The sequence below is a fragment of the Schistocerca gregaria genome, chromosome 3 (genome assembly GCF_023897955.1).
Source record: "Schistocerca gregaria isolate iqSchGreg1 chromosome 3, iqSchGreg1.2, whole genome shotgun sequence".
NCBI classification, from domain to species: Eukaryota; Metazoa; Arthropoda; class Insecta; order Orthoptera; family Acrididae; genus Schistocerca; species Schistocerca gregaria.
In genome coordinates this window covers 422,322,751-422,340,418 of record NC_064922.1, presented here as the reverse complement: position 1 = coordinate 422,340,418, position 17,668 = coordinate 422,322,751, and the positions used below count along the sequence as shown (strand labels likewise).

Sequence of the window (17,668 nt, the reverse complement as noted above, 5' to 3'; positions counted from 1 at the left end):
ATGTATCGACGAGTTTTACGTGATTACTGCGCGGTCCCCCTGCAGCGCCTATGAAAGTGGTAAACGCGGAGCGCTGGAACCACACTTCACAGCACTGTGCACTGCGAACAATAGACGAACAGACCGGAGACAATGATTCTTTGTATCAGCACGACATTAAGGCAGCATCTGTGGGGCGATGGTTTCTGGGTAATAACATTCCTGAAATGGACCGCGCTGTCTGGAAGACCTATCTGAACCCATTGGAACACATGTAGAATGAGTTAGAGAGTAAACTTCGTTTCAGACCCCATCGTCCAACACCACTACCTTCCCTGATTTCGCCTCCTGAGAAAGAATGGCCTGCGATTTATTCACATACATTCAGACACCTCGCCGAAAGGGTGCCCAGCAGAGTTCATGCATCTAAGGGCGAACGCTGGACACGTCCCAAATTAATGCCCACTAATAAGGGTCCGATCAGATAGGGCATGGCCGGCCGTTGTGACCGAGCGGTTATAGGCGCTTCATTCCGGAACCGCGCTGCTGCTACGGTCGCACATTCGAATCCTGCCCTTAGGTTAGTTAGGTTTAAGTAATTCTAAGTCTAGGGACTGATGACCTCAGATGTTAAGTTCTATAGTGCTCAAAGCCATTTGAACCATTTTTGAGATAGTGCCTGTGCTAGTGGGTTGTATGGACTCAGCACAGTAGGACGGCTCGATAAGGAAATGTGACAGAACGGCGGAAAACAGCTGTCGTGTCTGGGCGAGCTCCTTGCCTGATTCACTAGTGTATCTACACGAACTGTCCAGCGGTTCTATAAGAAAACCTCTACCACTCGCTGCAATATAACACGGTGTAAACGCAGTGTTCGTGAGAATACCCTAAGTAGTGTCATGCCTTTTCATCATAATTGCTTTGAAACTCGATAAAAATGTCTGTTGTCAATGAATGCAGCTCCATCTCAAGCCATTTCCGAAAGAAAATTGCGGAAACAGCTGCTTGCAGTCAACACTTGGGGCCAGGTACCTCAAAAAAGGCCATTGCTCGCACCGACACATGAGCGTGCACGTCTTCCACGTGCTAAACTACACGGAAACTGGACAGCGTAATACGACGGCGCAGTTTTGTCTCTACTACAAATTCTGCAAGGCGTCGATCGCATCGACGGCGCAAGCACGCTCTTAACACACAGTGGCTGGAGGGTGCACATCAGGCTGAAGTGTGCCTGTGATGTTTCGAGGGTATATTTCATTCCACGTTACCATGCACATGAAACAGCATGTTCATTTCAACATTCTCGTGACCATTTGTTGTCTTTGCTTCTACATCTTAATGATGAATGTGTTGCGGAGACTCCCATCTTCCGAGATGACAGCAGGAGAGCTCACTGGGCTACACGGATACGTCCGTAGTTTGACGAACACCCAGGCAGCCCGCTGAATCACCCGATATTAATGCAATAGAAAATCTCTAAGACCGTCTGCAACAGCGGGTAAAATGAAGCAATCAGCATTTCTAAAAATCGGTAGTCCTGTGGACTATAATCGTAAATAATAAATTACAATTTGTTGTGGCAATTCAGAAGACTGATTCCGGCGTAAAACAGGTCTTACAACCACAGTATACTGAAACGATGAACAAGACGAATATGTAGACAGAGACAGTATGCTCTGAAAATGCTACTTGTATCACAATAACAAATGATAAATCGCCGTTTGTGCACATTTAGGATATTCCCAATACAGTTCACATTAATGGGTATGTATCTAAATTAACAAGAAAATGTTCTTTTGTATGCCCGCTAAGAAATGTTTCAATATCTGCGGACACAGAATCGAATACCTGCGCAGTTCTATAAGTACCATCTAGATATAACATGACAACAGTCTAAACAACCAGGTTTGGGTATTACAGCCACACGTATACATCATTATTAAGTTCAGAAGGGGTGGTGATATCTCTGGTATAATTGTTTTCAGGCCTCTGTTGTTTTAATGAAAGCCCTGATACGACTGTTTTTAGTCCTTTGTTGTTTTGATGAACGCCCTGGTATAAACGTCTTATTTCATGAATTGCTCTATGACTTATCTGTGACGTACTGTAACTTATCCTATTCACGTCTGGGAGAGTATTCAGCTGACACTACGTCTGTGGTAGTGCTTGTGTCCTGGCGTACCGTCATATACTTGATGACAACGGATTTGTTTTACACACACGGTGCTGCGCAGCTCCCACCAATCTCAAAAACTTCATGATGACTAAAGGTCGACGTCGACTGTATATTAGGATTTATTTTTATTTTTGGAATTTATTTTGCCGGACTGGTACCGGACTTCATTTTCATCTTCAGTCACACACTGCAAAAGGCTATTCAGAATGTTAATCTATATGTACGAGTAGTTACATAGCGAGTTTACATCATCTTGATACGAGATATGTCTCTTCCTTAATATATTCATAGAACTCTGTCCTTACGTTAACTAATTTATTTTAAGGTTACGGGGTGGTGGCAGGAAGGGCATCTGGACACCCCATAAAAATTAACCTCGCCAAATCCGACCCTGCTTAACAGTGAGACAAGGCACTAGCAAAAGAAGAAGAGAGGAGGTCTAAAGCTCCCATAGAATTTTTGTCTTTTCTCTCCCACACGGGGAAGAGTGACTACCTACTGACCTACTGACAGTTCGTTGCGCTACAACCAGCTTAACTTCCGCAAAGGTAGACTTCTGATCTATAGGGCTACGTTATGAAAAAAGCTCCTTTGCAATGCAGTATATATCGAGAAATTATTTCGTAAGCAGTAACCATACCACATTTTAAATTTTCCTTCCATTATGACCGATTATGCAGGGTGGTCAGGAACAGGGCTGATAAGACTGTAAGGGTGTTGAAGGGGAGGTTGTGCTGGGAAATAATTGTTAAGAAAAAAAATCAATTTTTTTCGCTGATTCCGCGTTAATTAGCATAGAGGTTGGCCAATGGGGCCGTTGGAAGCGCAGATTCAGGCGACTGTGTAACTTGTTCTCATTGCGTAGATGGCAGCGCGCGAAACTTCTCATCCTTTGCCTCAGGTTCGGAACTTATTACCGTAGAACGTCCAGTTTTTGTATCGTTCTCTTGTTCAGTTTCAGGAAACCAAACGAAGAACACGTCTGAAGACACCGTCTCTGGCGGGCCCCTTGAATTTGTGCGCAACGGCCTGATTAGCTAACATGTGTAATGAACTCTGAAACGACTCTATGAATCGAATTGTTTCTTAACAATTGTTTCTCAGCACATCCTACCGTGCAACTGCTATACACGATTTCCAATCTGTTTCTTACCACACTGTGCAACTATGTTATTACTGTAATGTTAACATAAAGAATCCTGTTGCAGCTTAGAAACGTCTGTAGATTCTGCACTGAAGATAATCTTGTTTTAGTAGTTTATTATGTCGGTTTTCGTGAGAGTCCGCCGGCTGAGATTCTGCGGAATTTCTGTTTCACTTTCTCACCAGAGAGACAACTCGGAACAACTAAATATCTCGAAAAATACGCACCGCACGAAAAAATGTTCCAGATGAAAAAATAATATTTTCAAGGCGGACATCTGTCTGGGCTGCCCACCCACTAATCCCATCACATTGGTAAGTGGGTATTTCTAAGCAGTTGACAATATTGTGTAAAATTTAATTTAGTTTTGCAAACTCGACTGTATACTAAAACTGTTACGTTTAAACATTTACAAGTCCGGCAAGTCAACTACATGTAACGTAATGTAGTTTTCTGTTCTCTTCGGGGTGGGTATTGGCGAGTGCCTCGATCACCAGAATGCTTGATTTCCGTGTCCTCTCTCGAATCTCACCATCGGGGTAACTGATTCGGTGTTTTCTTCCGTCCAACCGCTGTGGCTCTCGCGCCGATTACAGCGACATCTACCACGAATGGATAAGCCCGAGGTTCCAATCTGAAAAACAAGGTGACCCCCGAAGTGGGGGAGACTCTTTTACGAGGTGACCAGTTTTAGCACAGACCGATGTTCCCATTCAAAATAATAATTTTCATCTCGGTCATTTTTTTCATATGATCCGAATTTTTTGAGGTACTTAGTTGTTTCAAATAAAAACAAACATCCTATATAAGCTACATTACTCTTCATTTTAATTCGGCTTCCGGAACCACACACTTGATCAGTATTTCAGTATACGCTCTAAAAGTGTGCTATAAGCACAGATGTAAATGAAATGCTGTTTTTCAATACACTACTAATGAATCTAAGCCTCTCATCTGCGTTAACTACAATCGGTTCCATATATGTTCTTTCTGCTTTATATACTCAAGCATTGTTACTCTGACGCCTTCATGCGTCATCCTTTACTCCATTTATGACTCAGTAATTTTCTCATTTCGTTACTGTCATCACCTCTCCACATAACCTAAGTCAAACCTCTTCGTCTCCGCCATAACTACTTCATCTTACTTCCACTTGAACTTACTTACTGCAGTCATTCTTTAGTCTCGGTCTGCAAATTTAATACTCAACACATTCCTCCATTGCCATTCTGACGACTCCCTAATGCAAGGGGTGTCCTTTTAAGCGATGCCTTGTTATAGACGTGTCATAAATTTCTTCTTTTCTGCCTAGTCCGACTGAGTACTTCCTCTTTAACTGTACGATCTACGCACCTAATCTTCAGCATTCGTATGCAGCGGCACTTTTCAAAATATGTATTCTTTTGTCCGCCGCTCGTGGTCTCGCGGTAGCGTTCTCGCTTCCAGAGCACGGGGTGCCGTGTTCGATTCCCGGCGGTTCAGGGATTTTCACCTGCCCCTAAATGACTGGGTGTTGTTGTGTCGTTTTCATAATCATTTATCCCCATTAGGTCGCAGGAAGGCAACGGAAAACCACCTCCACTAGGACCTTGCCTAGTACGGCGGTGCGGGTCTTCCACGTCGTTCCCCCACGCTCTGTCAAGAAGCACGGGGCTTCATTTTCATTTCCATATTCTTCTTGTCTGAATTCCTTGCCGTCTACATTTCATTTCCGTACAAGGGTACACTCCAGACAAATATCTTCAGGAAAGACTTCGTAGCATTTAAATTTTTATTCGATGTTAATATATTTCTAACTTTGAGAAACTCTTTTTCTGGTATTGCCAGTTTGGTTTTTATACCCTCTCTTTATCGGCCATCATCATTTATTTCGCTGTCTGAATAGCAGAAATCGTCAGCTCTTTTCGTATACAAATTCCCTCGTCATCGACGACATTCCGTTACTCGTGTTTTACTTTCCTGATATACATCTTCTAACTTTTCTTCAAGACACAGTCCATTTCATTCAATTGTTCTTGAATGTCCTCTGTCATCTCTGACAGGATTACAGTGTCATCGACAAACGTCAGAGTTTAAAATTGTTCTCCCTGAAATTTAATTCCCACACCGATTTTTTTCTTGGTTTCCTTGACTGTTTTGTCACTGTGCCGATTGAATAACGTCAGGGATAGGTTACTATCCTTCCGAACGCTCTTTTCAGCTATTGCTCCTCTTTAATTCCCTTCGAATTTTCTAACAGCAGTCTGATCTCTGTGCAACTCATAGTTTACTTTTCATCCCCTGCATACCTTCATAAGTTCCAAGAGAGTATATTCTATATGTGTAAAAGTAGATATAGGCCCTACATGTGTATGTGTATGCAATGAGGAGACAAAAGTCATGGGGTGGTTATATTACACATATAGAATTGGCGGTAGTGTCGTATACACAAGGTACATTGGCGGAGCTATCTTTTTTACTCAGGTGACTCATGCGAAAAGGTTTCCGAAGTGACTACGGCCACACGGCGGGAACTAACAGACTGTAGTTGGAGCTAGACGCATTCCGTTTCGCTTATCGGTAGGGAATTCAACAGTCCGAAATCCATAGCATGAAGAGTGTCCCGAGAGTACCAAATTTCAGACATTACCCCTCATCACCGACAACGCAGTGGCCGACGGCCTTCAGTTAACGACTGAAAGCAGCGGCGTTCGCGTAGAGTTGTCAGTGCTAACAGACAAACAACACTGCGTGAAATAACCGCAGAAATCAATGTGGGGCATACGACTAACGTATCCGTCAGGACACTGGGGAGGTATTTGGTGTTAACGAGCTACGGCAGCAGACGACCTACGCGAATGTCTTTGCCTACAACACGACATCGCCTGCAATGTCTCTCCTGTGCTTGCTGGAGCCTAGACGACCGCAAAACCGTGGGCTGGTCAGATAAGTCTGTATTTCATTTGGCAATAGCTGATAGTGCGGTTAGAGTGTGAAGCAGACCCCACGAACCCATAGACACAAGTTGTGAACAAGGCACTGTGCAAGCTGCTGGTTTCTCCATAAACTATTGTGGGTTGTCCAAAATGGCTCTGAGCACTATGGGACTTAACTGCTGAGGTCATCAGTCCCCTAGAACTTAGAACTACTTAAACCTAACTAACCTAAGGACATCACACATATCCATGCCCGAGGTAGGATTCGAACCTGCGACCGTAGCGGTCTCGCGGTTCCAGACTGTAGCGCCTAGAACCGCTTGGCCACTCCGGCCGGCTATTGTGGGTTGTGTTTACGTGGAATAGACTGGGTTCTCTGATGGAACTGAACCCATCATTGATTGGTAATGGATATGTTCTGCTACCTGAAGACAATTTTCAGCCATTCATGGACTTCATGTCGCAGACAACGATGGTACTGTAATGTGTCACAATGTGCTATGCCACCCGGCCACAATTTTTATCGGTTAGTTTAAAGAAAATTATGGACAGTTCGCTCGAATGATTTGGCTACCCGCATAAAAAAAACTAAACTCCGTCCGAACAGGTCATGAAGGCTCAACGGTACCGACTGGCCGCCGTGTCATCCTCAGCCCACAGGCATCACTGGATGCGGACATGGAGAGGCATGAGGTCAGCACACCGCCCTCCCAGCCGTATATCAGTTTACGAGACCGGAGCCGCTACTTCTCAATCAAGTAGCTCCTCAGTTTGCCTCACAAGGGCTGAGTGCAGCCCGCTTGCCAACAGCGCTCGGCAGACCGGATGGTCACCCATCCAAGTGCTTGCCCAGCGCAACAGAGCTTAACTTCGGTGATCTGACGGGAACCGGTGTTTCCACTGCGGCAAGGCCGTTGGCTTGGCTAGCCAAATAGCCCTATATGAATCCCATCGAGCATTTATGGGACATAATCGAGAGGTCAGTTTGTGCACAAAATCCTACACTGGCCAGACTTCCGCAACTGTGGACGGCTATGGAGGCTGCAGGCCTCAGTATTTCTACAGTGGACCACTAACGACTTGTTGAGTCCATGCTACGAAGAGCTGGTGCACTTCGCCGGGAGAAAGGAGGCTGTAGGAGGTATCCCATGACTTTTGTCGCTTCAGATAAGTTAGGCCTTCAAAACTTGTGTGGTTGGTGGTGGAAAAATGTTGACATGCAAAGTTTAAATGTGGAACATGTGGTGCCATTATGAACCAAGACTGTCGTATGCAATGCACGTTTGGGACACAAGAGTAACCAGGCAACGTTGGGTAAATAGGCAGTGGTGAAATAAAGGCCGGTACTGCTTTGTGTTTCTTGCAGAAGACGACTTGTCAACTCTGCTCACTCTAGAGGCAGTTGTAAATTCTCGGGCGCAGCAGTGACAGTAGCTGGAACGCGGCGCGCCTCTGAGAGAAGGCCGCAGTCTCCGTGAAGGCGAGGGAGCCGGGAGAGGAAGAAGTGTAGCGACTTTTGTGCTGGCAGGTGCCGCAGCCTTCGCGGGGCGTCGCCGTATTGATCGGGGCGCCCGGGACGCCTCGCCTGGCACAAAGAGCGCTCGGCCGGGCAGCCTCAAGGATGGAGCCGCCGCCGCCGCCGTGTCTCATTCTTCTCCCCTCCCTCCTCCCCCCGTCTCCTGTGTACGACACGTGCGGCGCGCTGCCTCGCTGGCAGCTTTAGTTTCCCTAAGGCGACTTGGTGGCATTAACAGCTGTCTCACCTGTCACCGCAAGGAGTAAGGATTCGTTCTCAAGTTACGAAAGACAGCTACAGTTAAGATGTATGAGAGACATTAAACATCGTATTCTCAGACGCTTTCGAATGACGTTAAAAAGTACACTTCTGAAAAAAAAGATCGCAACGCCAAAAAATAATTAATGTAGAGTAATGAAATTAATGAAGTCCGCAGCTCGTGGTCTCGCGGTAGCGTTCTCGCTTCCCGAGCGCGGGGTTCTGGGTTCGATTCCTGGCGGGCTCAGGGATTTTTCCGGCCTCGAGATGACTGGGTGTTGTTGTTCCGTCTTTTTCATCGTTATCATTCATCCCCATTACGGTCGGAGGAAGGCAATGGCAAACCACCTCCACTAGGACCTTGCCTAGTACGCTCTGTCAAGGAGTATGGGACTCATCATCATCATCAATGAAATTCCAGGAATAGAGGAACTGGGGGCGGAAGGGATACTTAATGTTTAACAATGTGTATAAAATAAGGGAACAAAAAAAAACACCTTGTAGTGTAACCTAATGTACCTTACTTTAAAATCACTTTTTACAATTTTTCAAAGAAATTCTTGCATATTTCCCGTTCCGTCCCACCCACGGGGCAGAATGGGATAAGGCTATTTTTTGTTAAATTATTGCATAAACGTTGAATTTGGATTACGGATATCGTACTAAACTATGACAAAATGTTGTATAAAAGGCAATTCAGACTAAGGAATGTGTAATTTAAACAATTAAAAAGTCATTCTTCAAAATAAGAAAATGTTTTAATGTCATTCTGAAAAATGTACAATGCTTCATAACCACCAAACCACTAACTACTGCTCCTTTCGACGATAGTCACAAATCAGTATTTTCTCTTCATCTTCACTGTCTGTGCCAGCACATGAATTGTGTGCCCGCTTGAAACACCTCTGGCATGCGACCCAGTCTTCATTAGAAAAGGAGTAGAAGTCCACACAGTAGAGACACTCAGCACCCTCTCTCTCTCTGATTGTCTCTTCTCCATCATCTTCTTCCTTTCGTTTTTTTAAAGGTCTTTGATGTCCTTTGTTTTGGTTTTCTTTGGGTGTACAGTCTGATATTTTTGCCTTAAGCTGCACTGCACCTGACGTCTCTGTCCTGGCATTTTTCATATTTGTACACCCTACTCCTTTTTTAGGCCTACTTGACGTGCGACAGCATTCTGCAGTTCCTTCTTATAACGAGAATCTGTTAATACGGCGGTTTTTCCTTTTCGTCTTGTAGTCCGTCGAGTATTTTGACAGATTACTGGGATTGGAATGACAGCCTCGAGAGATATTTGGAAAGCTCAGTTGTTTGGCGAACATAGCTGGTTGGGAGAGTTAAACTGTGAAACTGCTACATTGTTGAAGCCCATTGCTCGAGCACCACAAGTATTTTCTGGCTTGCTAATAGACAGTGTAGGATGCCTCGTAATAAATCCTTTAACCCAGTCGTGTCCAGCTACACAAGTTTGCTTGTCAAATCTGTGTGATAAGCCGTTTCTTTCGGCTAGTTGATAGGCTAGTGATCTGAGATCTTTCACTGTTAGACAAAAAATTCTGCATCCCATTGACTCGAGATATGTTACCAGCTCATGTTCTTGTTCTGCAGTGAACACCTTTTTAAATTTCCCATCTTATTTGTCAATTATGTAGTCAGGATTATTCGTAGCTTTAGGCACATCTCTTTCCAATGTTGATTTCGGTACGTTGAACTGCTTAGATGCTTTTAAAAATCCCATTTGGGAACATGAAACGGCTGAAACTGCCATTTCCATCGCCTTTACGTCCCATTGCTGTCTATCAGTCTTTTTCATGTACGTTAGCTCCATCTGGAACAGCAAGGGGGAAAGAAAAATGAATACAGTTTGCTTTCTATTTGCAACAAAATATGACGGGGCAGAACGGGACACCATCCCATTCTGCCCCGTCCCGTTCCGCCCCAAGAGCACTTTTGAGGTTAACAACATTTATGGAATTTAATAACTGACGTATTTAAACGCATTCAATAACTAAAGTATAACAAATGCCATGCACTTTAAGGGAATGTGTCATTTTAGGGTATACAATTAACAGTTAACAGCTTACCTGGCGTTGAAATTCACCAAACGTTACAAAAACGCGAGCAGTAACGCGACGGACAACAATTCACTTAGATCTCGCACATCAAACTAAATAAAAATGGCTGCCCTAACTTCCTGTCCATTCGGAGAAATAGTTACACGCCCATACAACAGGTTGCAGCACTGTGTAGTCTAGAAAAGTGCAATTTCCCATTGTGCCCCGCTATCCCGTTCTGCCCCAAATTCCCCTATATTTGTCTGGGTGACGTATTTAAGGGGAGGTTTATTATCTTTTGATTCAAATGATCGATTTTTTAAATTGCATTTTTGGAGCCATGGAAATGATTAGAATCTACCTCTTAAACGGTTTTCCCGAATACGGAACTGAAATTTTTATTATTCGCAGTTGAACAAAAAAATACACCTGCCTGAAATCGGCCTTTTTCACGCACCCGTTTTTTTTTTCTTTCGGAGGACGAGTCATTGTATCGGTGCTTGGGAGGAAACACACAAAATTCAAATGAAAGTTTGAACGCGTGTGTTTGGAATTCAGCCCCTAATCATTTGCATTCTGGTGCAAAAACCGCGGAGATTGCGACTTTCATGGTAGTGAGCAGCTTCAACGAAGTGTATTCCGCAATTCTGAAGGCCATGACAATGGCGGACGTCACCCTGGGACTCTATTCGTCGCAGTTCGCCAAGCATTCGGACGACCACCGGATTCAAGCGGCCGAAAACCGCTTCTCACCGGCAGCTCTGGAGCAGCGCAGGATGGCCCAGATCGAGCAGAAAGCCCTCTATGAGGAAGAGGAAGGACTAGTTTATGGACTCGGAACATCAGATTGAATGTACGTTGCATAATATTGCATTCATTTATATGTAGTCAAAACTTCAAACGCGTTTTTCTCAAAATGACGTTTTTTTTAAAAAAAAAATCGCGCGGTATGGTAACTTCAAGTCTACTGAGCCGATTGGTATGATTCTTTGTTTCCGACGAAGCTAACTAAATTGTCTAGGAGTTGTACCACTTCTATTCCGATCCATCAACTATATATATTTTTACTTTGCCGACGAAGTCGAAAAATCGATGAAAAAGACCCTATTTTTTTTTCAAATGGCCACCATTTTGTTTCCTATGGTCCGAATAACTTAAGCGAGGTACAACTCCTAAAGAATCTTATATAATTCACTAACGTCAAGTCAATTTTGATTTCAGACGAGCCGGCTGACCTGTGACATACCGCGCGTGGAAGTCTAGATGGAAATTTTGTTTCGTTCCGACAGCACTTCCGCCTTTGCTCTTCGTCATTTCCGGTCGAAAAAACACAAATTTTGACCAAATCTGACATTGGTATCTAAAACACAGCCCGAGAAAAAAATTCTCAGAACATGTTTTTTTTTCGGGCCAAAGTGAAGAATATTGCAACGTCGCAAGTTAATGTAAGCGCGAGGTAAGCCATCCCAAATATGAAATGCTGGTACGTACTCTAATTAACCTGTGTAATCGCCAGAACATTGAACGCACGCATGCAAACGTGCATGTATTGTGTCATACAGGTGCAGGATATCAGTTTGTGGAACAGAAAAATCGTTCAAATGGCTCTGATCACTATGGGACTTAACATCTGAGGTCATCAGTCCCCTAGAACTTAGAACTACCTAAACCTAACTAACCTAAGGACATCACATACATCCATGCCCAAGGCAGGATTCGAACCTGCGACCGGTCGTGCGGCTCCAGACTGAAGCACCTAGAACCGCTCTGCCACAAAGTCCGGCTGTGGAACAGAGTTTCGTGTATGTTGCACTTGGTCGGTCAATACAGGGACGGTTAATGGTGTTTGTGAATGACGCTGGAGTTGTGGCCAATATGTGCTTGACTGGACACAAATCTGGTGGCCTAGCAGGACAAGGTAACATGTGGACTCCCTATAGGGCAGGTTGGGTTACAACAGCGGTATGTGGGCGAGCTTTATCCTCTTGGAAAACAGTTCCTCCCCCCCCCCCCCCTCTCCCCAGAATGTTGTTTTCGAATGGCAGTACAACAGGCCGAATTACCAGACTGACGTACAGATTTCCATTCAGGGTGTGTGGGATTGAATGACGCTTTAGTTGTGGCCAATATGTGCTTGACTGGACACAAATCTGGTGGCCTAGCACGACAAGGTAACATGTGGACTCCCTATAGGGCAGGTTGGGTTACAACAGCGGTATGTGGGCGAGCTTTATCCTCTTGGAAAACAGTTCCTCCCCCCCCCCCCCCTCTCCCCAGAATGTTGTTTTCGAATGGCAGTACAACAGGCCGAATTACCAGACTGACGTACAGATTTCCATTCAGGGTGTGTGGGATTGAATGACGCTTTAGTTGTGGCCAATATGTGCTTGACTGGACACAAATCTGGTGGCCTAGCACGACAAGGTAACATGTGGACTCCCTATAGGGCAGGTTGGGTTACAACAGCGGTATGTGGGCGAGCGTTATCCTCTTGGAAAACAGTTCCTCCTCCCCCCCCCCCCCCCCTCCCCAGAATGTTGTTTTCGAATGGCAGTACAACAGGTCGAATTACCAGACTGACGTACAGATTTCCATTCAGGGTGTGTGGGAGTGCTCCGCAGAACACAGCTCTAGGTGTGTATGTCCAGTCTGTCTAGCATGCAGACAGGCTGGTTTCACGTCTCCTTCTGACCAACATACGGCATCACTGACACCGAAGCCGAACCACCTTTCATGAGAAAACAAAACAAACTCCCATGCCGCTCACCAGTGAGCTCTCGCTTGACTCCGCTGAAGTTATAAATGGTGGCGACTTGAGTCAGTGGAATGAACGCCACAGGGTGTCTGGCTCGGAGCTGTCCCTGAAGTAATCGATTTGTAACAATTCGTTGAGTTACTGCGGAGCCAACCGCTGCTCAGATTGCTGCTGCAGAAGCAGTACGTTGCGCCAGAGCCATACATCGAACACGAAGGTCTTAATTCTCGTCAGTGCCACTTGACCATCCAGAGCCGTCTTCTTGCGACCGTGCATTCTTGTGACCACCGCTGCAGGCAGTCGTGTACAGTGGCTACGTTCCTGCCAGGTCTTTGTTCAGTATCGCAGAAGGAACCCCCACCTTCTCATAGCCCTATTACACAACCTCGTTCGAACTCAATGAGGTGTTGATAATGGCGTCTTTTTGGCGTCAAAGGGATTCTTGAGTGACGTCAGCTCACCACGTGCAGTCTCAAAGGTAACTAACGTTCATGACCGTTACAGCGTGTATTTAAAGAAAATCTGTTTTGCATCCCCACAGTGGCGTTACTAACGCTACTCTTATGCGAGTGGTGCGAAATTTTTGTTTATGTGGCACAACTCCTTCTTGGTGTCGCAATTTTTTTTCCGTCAATGTATATCGTTCAAGAGAATTAGGGGAACACGTGTATGAAGTTCCGGTATACTAAATCTATTATGATACAGGCGGTATCTCTGATTTTATTGCATGGCTTCAGATCTTCGTTTTAGATGTAGGCAACAATTAAAATAATTCGCCATCTATTGCCTTTTTTATGCGTTACAGTGGGAGGCCACCCCTCACAAGGAATTGAGTGCCTGAGTTCCAGTGTTTTACAGTGACGTACACAAATAGCAGTTGTCATTTGTGGGCATGGTATTCAGTCAGTCACATGCAATACGACATCTTAATGGAGTGCAATATGCAAGCTCGATCTTTTTTGTCCAAAAGCGATTGACTTACGGCCTTGTTGCGGCAGGTGCCAATATCTCTCTCTGTCCCATCCACAAGTTATGGACACGCTAGAGGGAGACAGATCAGTAAACAGTTCTCGTTGGACAAGGACGCTAACGGGTTAAAAACCCATGTAAAGACTGATGTCTGCCCATGTAAGTGTTGCGGCGTCGCGTGGATATCGCCAGAGTAGTGCAAGACGATCACAGAAGGGCCCGTGGAGCCGTAGTGTCCGATGAGTGTAATGAACAGGTTACAAGAAAAGACCTTATGACCTAGAGAGGTCTTGTTAGACTATGCCGCTTGTCACGCCAACATCTTGCAGGCCGTCTTCAGGTCTGCCGTTCCCATGTCAGCCAGCACCATTGTCAGTGGCGGAACGTGTCACTCATGGACGAGCGCAGATATCCTCTGACGAAAGATGATGGTAGTGTTCGCGAAGGAAGACCCATGTGAGCGATGACTGCCAAATGTTGTCCAGGAAATCGGCAGATTCCATCAAGGTTCTGCGATGTTGCGGGGAGGCTTCAATGTTGATAGCCATACGGATCTTGTCGCTGTCCGTGATAGCCTTGCCAGGCAGTACACCGAGTAGACACTGTTTGATCATGTGGTGGCTGCTGCATACGGTGGTGGCCTTGAATTGCTTCTGATGCCAAGTCCCATGTGGCGGGAATCGACAGGGATGTCTTGCGAAGCCTGGGCGTTGAGGTGACGGAATGGTCGGCGGTGAGTCCCGACCTACACCCTATCGTGCTTATAGGTGACATGCTTGACAGATGTGTTCACTGTCGTACTGTTCCACCTCTAAGAACCTCGTAGGCTCTCACTGAAGAAAGGAAACGGATACCACTGGGTGCCCGCCATAGACTTATACGGAGTGTGCCACACAGGTATCAGGCAATGAAAAACACTCACAGAGAGCATAAGCGTTATTAAACCTCCCAAAGTCCAATGAGAAGCACACAAGATGACGGCATGAATGACAGTTTCCACTTTGTTTTCGATAGACGTCGCGCAGTTTCGTTTTTCACACGTAAACCATCAAGGATGTAATCAAGTTTTGTTGTGTATTTAATTTATGAAAGATAGAAGTATAATTTGGTAACACCAGTTCTCAATTACTACTCAGTGGGATATGGCAGACGCCCAAAATTACTTTCCTCTAATATTTTTGAGCAATGTAACTTTGCATCAGCGTCTACTGGCGAGAGATTATTTCGTGGTGAAGCACTTTTGTTAGAGTCAAGTTCTTCGCTGACGTTTCCCGGCGTCGCTAGTCGACTTTTTAATGAATTCACCAGCCATGGGACGAACATATTTAACCGAACTAGCAGGGTCTTCTAACTACACTACTGGCCATTAAATTTGCTACACGAAGAAGAAATGTAGATGATAAACGGGGATTCATTGGACAAAAATATTATACTGGAACTGACATGTGATTACATTTTCACGCAACTGGGGTGTATAGATACTGAGATAACAATAGCCAGAACAACCACCTCTGGCCGTAATAACGGCCTTGATACCCCTGGGCATTGAGTCAAACAGGGCTTGGATGACGTGTACAGGTACAACTGTCCATGCAGCTTCAACACGATACCACAGTTCATCAAGAGTAGCGACTGGCGTATGGTGACGAGCCAGTTGCTCGGCCGCCATTGAGCAACTGGTGAGAGATCTGGAGAATGTGCTGGCCAGGGCGGCAGTCGAACATTTTCTGTATCCAGAAAGGCCCGTACAGGACCTGCAACATGCGATCGTGCATTATCCTGCTGAAATGTAGGGTTTCACAGGGATCAAATGAAGGGTAGAGCCACGGGTCGTAATACATCTGAAATACAACGTCCACTGTTCAAAGTGCCGTCAATGCTAACAAGAGGTGACCGAGACGTGTAACCAATGGCACCCCATACCATCACGCCGGGTGATACGCCAGTATGGCGATGACGAATACACGCTTCCAATGTGCGTTCACCGCGATGTCTCCAAACACGGATGCGACCATCATGCTGTAAACAGAACCTGGATTCATCCAAAAAAAATGACGTTTTGCCATTCGTGCACCAAGGTTCGTCGTTGAGTACACCATGACAGGCGCTCCAGTCTGTGATGCAGCGTCAAGGGTAACCGCAGCCATGGCCTCCGAGTCCATGCTGCTGTAAACGTCGTCGAATTGCTCATGCAGGTGGTTGTTGTCTTTCAAACGTCCCCGTCTGTTGACTCAGGGATCGAGACGTGGCTGCACGATCCGTTACAGCCAAGCGGATAAGATGCCTGTCATCTCGACTGCCGTTGGGATGCAGCACGGCGTTCCGTATTATCCTCCTGAACCCACCGATTCCATATTATGCTAACAGTCATTGGATCTCGACCAACGCGAGCTGCAATGTCGCGATATAATAAACCGCAATCGCGATAAGCTACAATGCGACCTTTATCAAAGTCGGAAACGTGGTGGTACGCTTTTATTCTCGTTACACGAGGCATCTCAACGACGTTTCACCAGGCAACGCCGGTCAGCTGCTGTTTGCGTATGAGAAATCGGTTGGAAACTTTCCGCATGTCAGCACGTTGTAGGTGTCGCCACCGGCGCCAACCTTGTGTGAATGCTCTGAAAAGCTTATCATTTGCATACCAAAGCATCTTATTCCTATCGATTTAATTTCGCGTCTGTAGCACGTCATCTTCGTGGTGTAGCAATTTTAATGTCCAGTAGTGTAGGTGTGCTGCCCGCTACCTATGTCAGTAAACTGATAGCGTGATTTTCAATTGGAAATACTTAGAAATGAGTGTGTCTAAGCAGAGAATGATATCTTTAAGCGAATTGTCAACTTTAATTTTGCTCGACTTAACTGCTTTTACGGACGCCTCCGTAGGTGAATGGAAGGCATGGTTGACTGCCATGCGGAGGACCCGGATTCAACTCCCGGTAATGCCAGTGAGTTTTCCTTGGTGGGGGACTGGTGCGGGGTGCTCTCAGCCTCACGGGGCCAACTGAGGAGCTACTCGACCGGTCAGTAGCGGTGCCAAGGTCAAGAAACCCGACAACGACCGCGAGAGCGCTGTGCTGACCACAAGTCCTCCATTCCCATCCAAATGACGCCGTTGGAGAGAACGACATGGCGGTCGTTTACGCCTGATTGGCCCGTCTGGGACCAAAATTAGGAACTTTACCATTTCTTATCTTCTTTCACATGGAGCAGATGACTGTATTACAGGCAACACACATAACACACACACGCCGCGGAGTGCCCACGTCCTAAAGCCTCTGAGGGCACAGCTTTATTAAAAAGACGCCTAGAATTGCTGGGAAGACTCAGAGAACATTTTGTCTCTAACAGAAGTCCTTGTCCCTTATTTTAGACAAATAAACCTGACGTCTGCAGAAACTATTTTGATTGCCGTGCGACAAGAAAATAGGGCAGACCAAGACATTTTGGTTCCAAAAGTTTTATCCGCGTATGCACTCTGCTCTGCGCAGAGTGTGGAGTAAATTTCCTGCGTGCTAGCCATTCAAACGGCTGCAACGCCAGCCAAAAAATCCCCACACCCAATACACTTCTTACTCCATAATTTCTTTCCAGATATACGAAAGAGTTATTTGACGGAATTTGTCTCATACAGAGCCAGTGTTCTGGTGCATAAGATATCTTTATACGTGTTACGAAAATGCCAGTGACTGTTGTATAAATGGCAGTTAAATCAAAATTAACAGATGGAAAAATAGTAGCCGGCCGTTGTGGCCGAGAGGTTCTGGGCGCTTCAGTCTGGAACCGCGTGACTGCTATGGTCGCAGGTTCGAATCCTGCCTCCGGCATGCATGTGTATTTTGTCCTTAGATTAGTTAGGTTTAAGTAGTTCTAAGTTCTGGGTGACTGATGACCTAAGATGT

At 45.6% G+C, this 17,668-nt stretch overlaps 1 protein-coding gene and 1 pseudogene across 1 annotated transcript in view; both read right to left on the bottom strand.

Moving 5' to 3' along the window:
• The window catches only part of LOC126355401 (uncharacterized), a 56,855-nt gene that overhangs the window by 5,375 nt on the left and 33,812 nt on the right, over positions 1 to 17,668 (bottom strand). The gene's annotated exons all lie outside the window — the stretch shown is intronic.
• On the bottom strand, positions 7,016 to 7,133 carry LOC126356587 (5S ribosomal RNA; annotated as a pseudogene).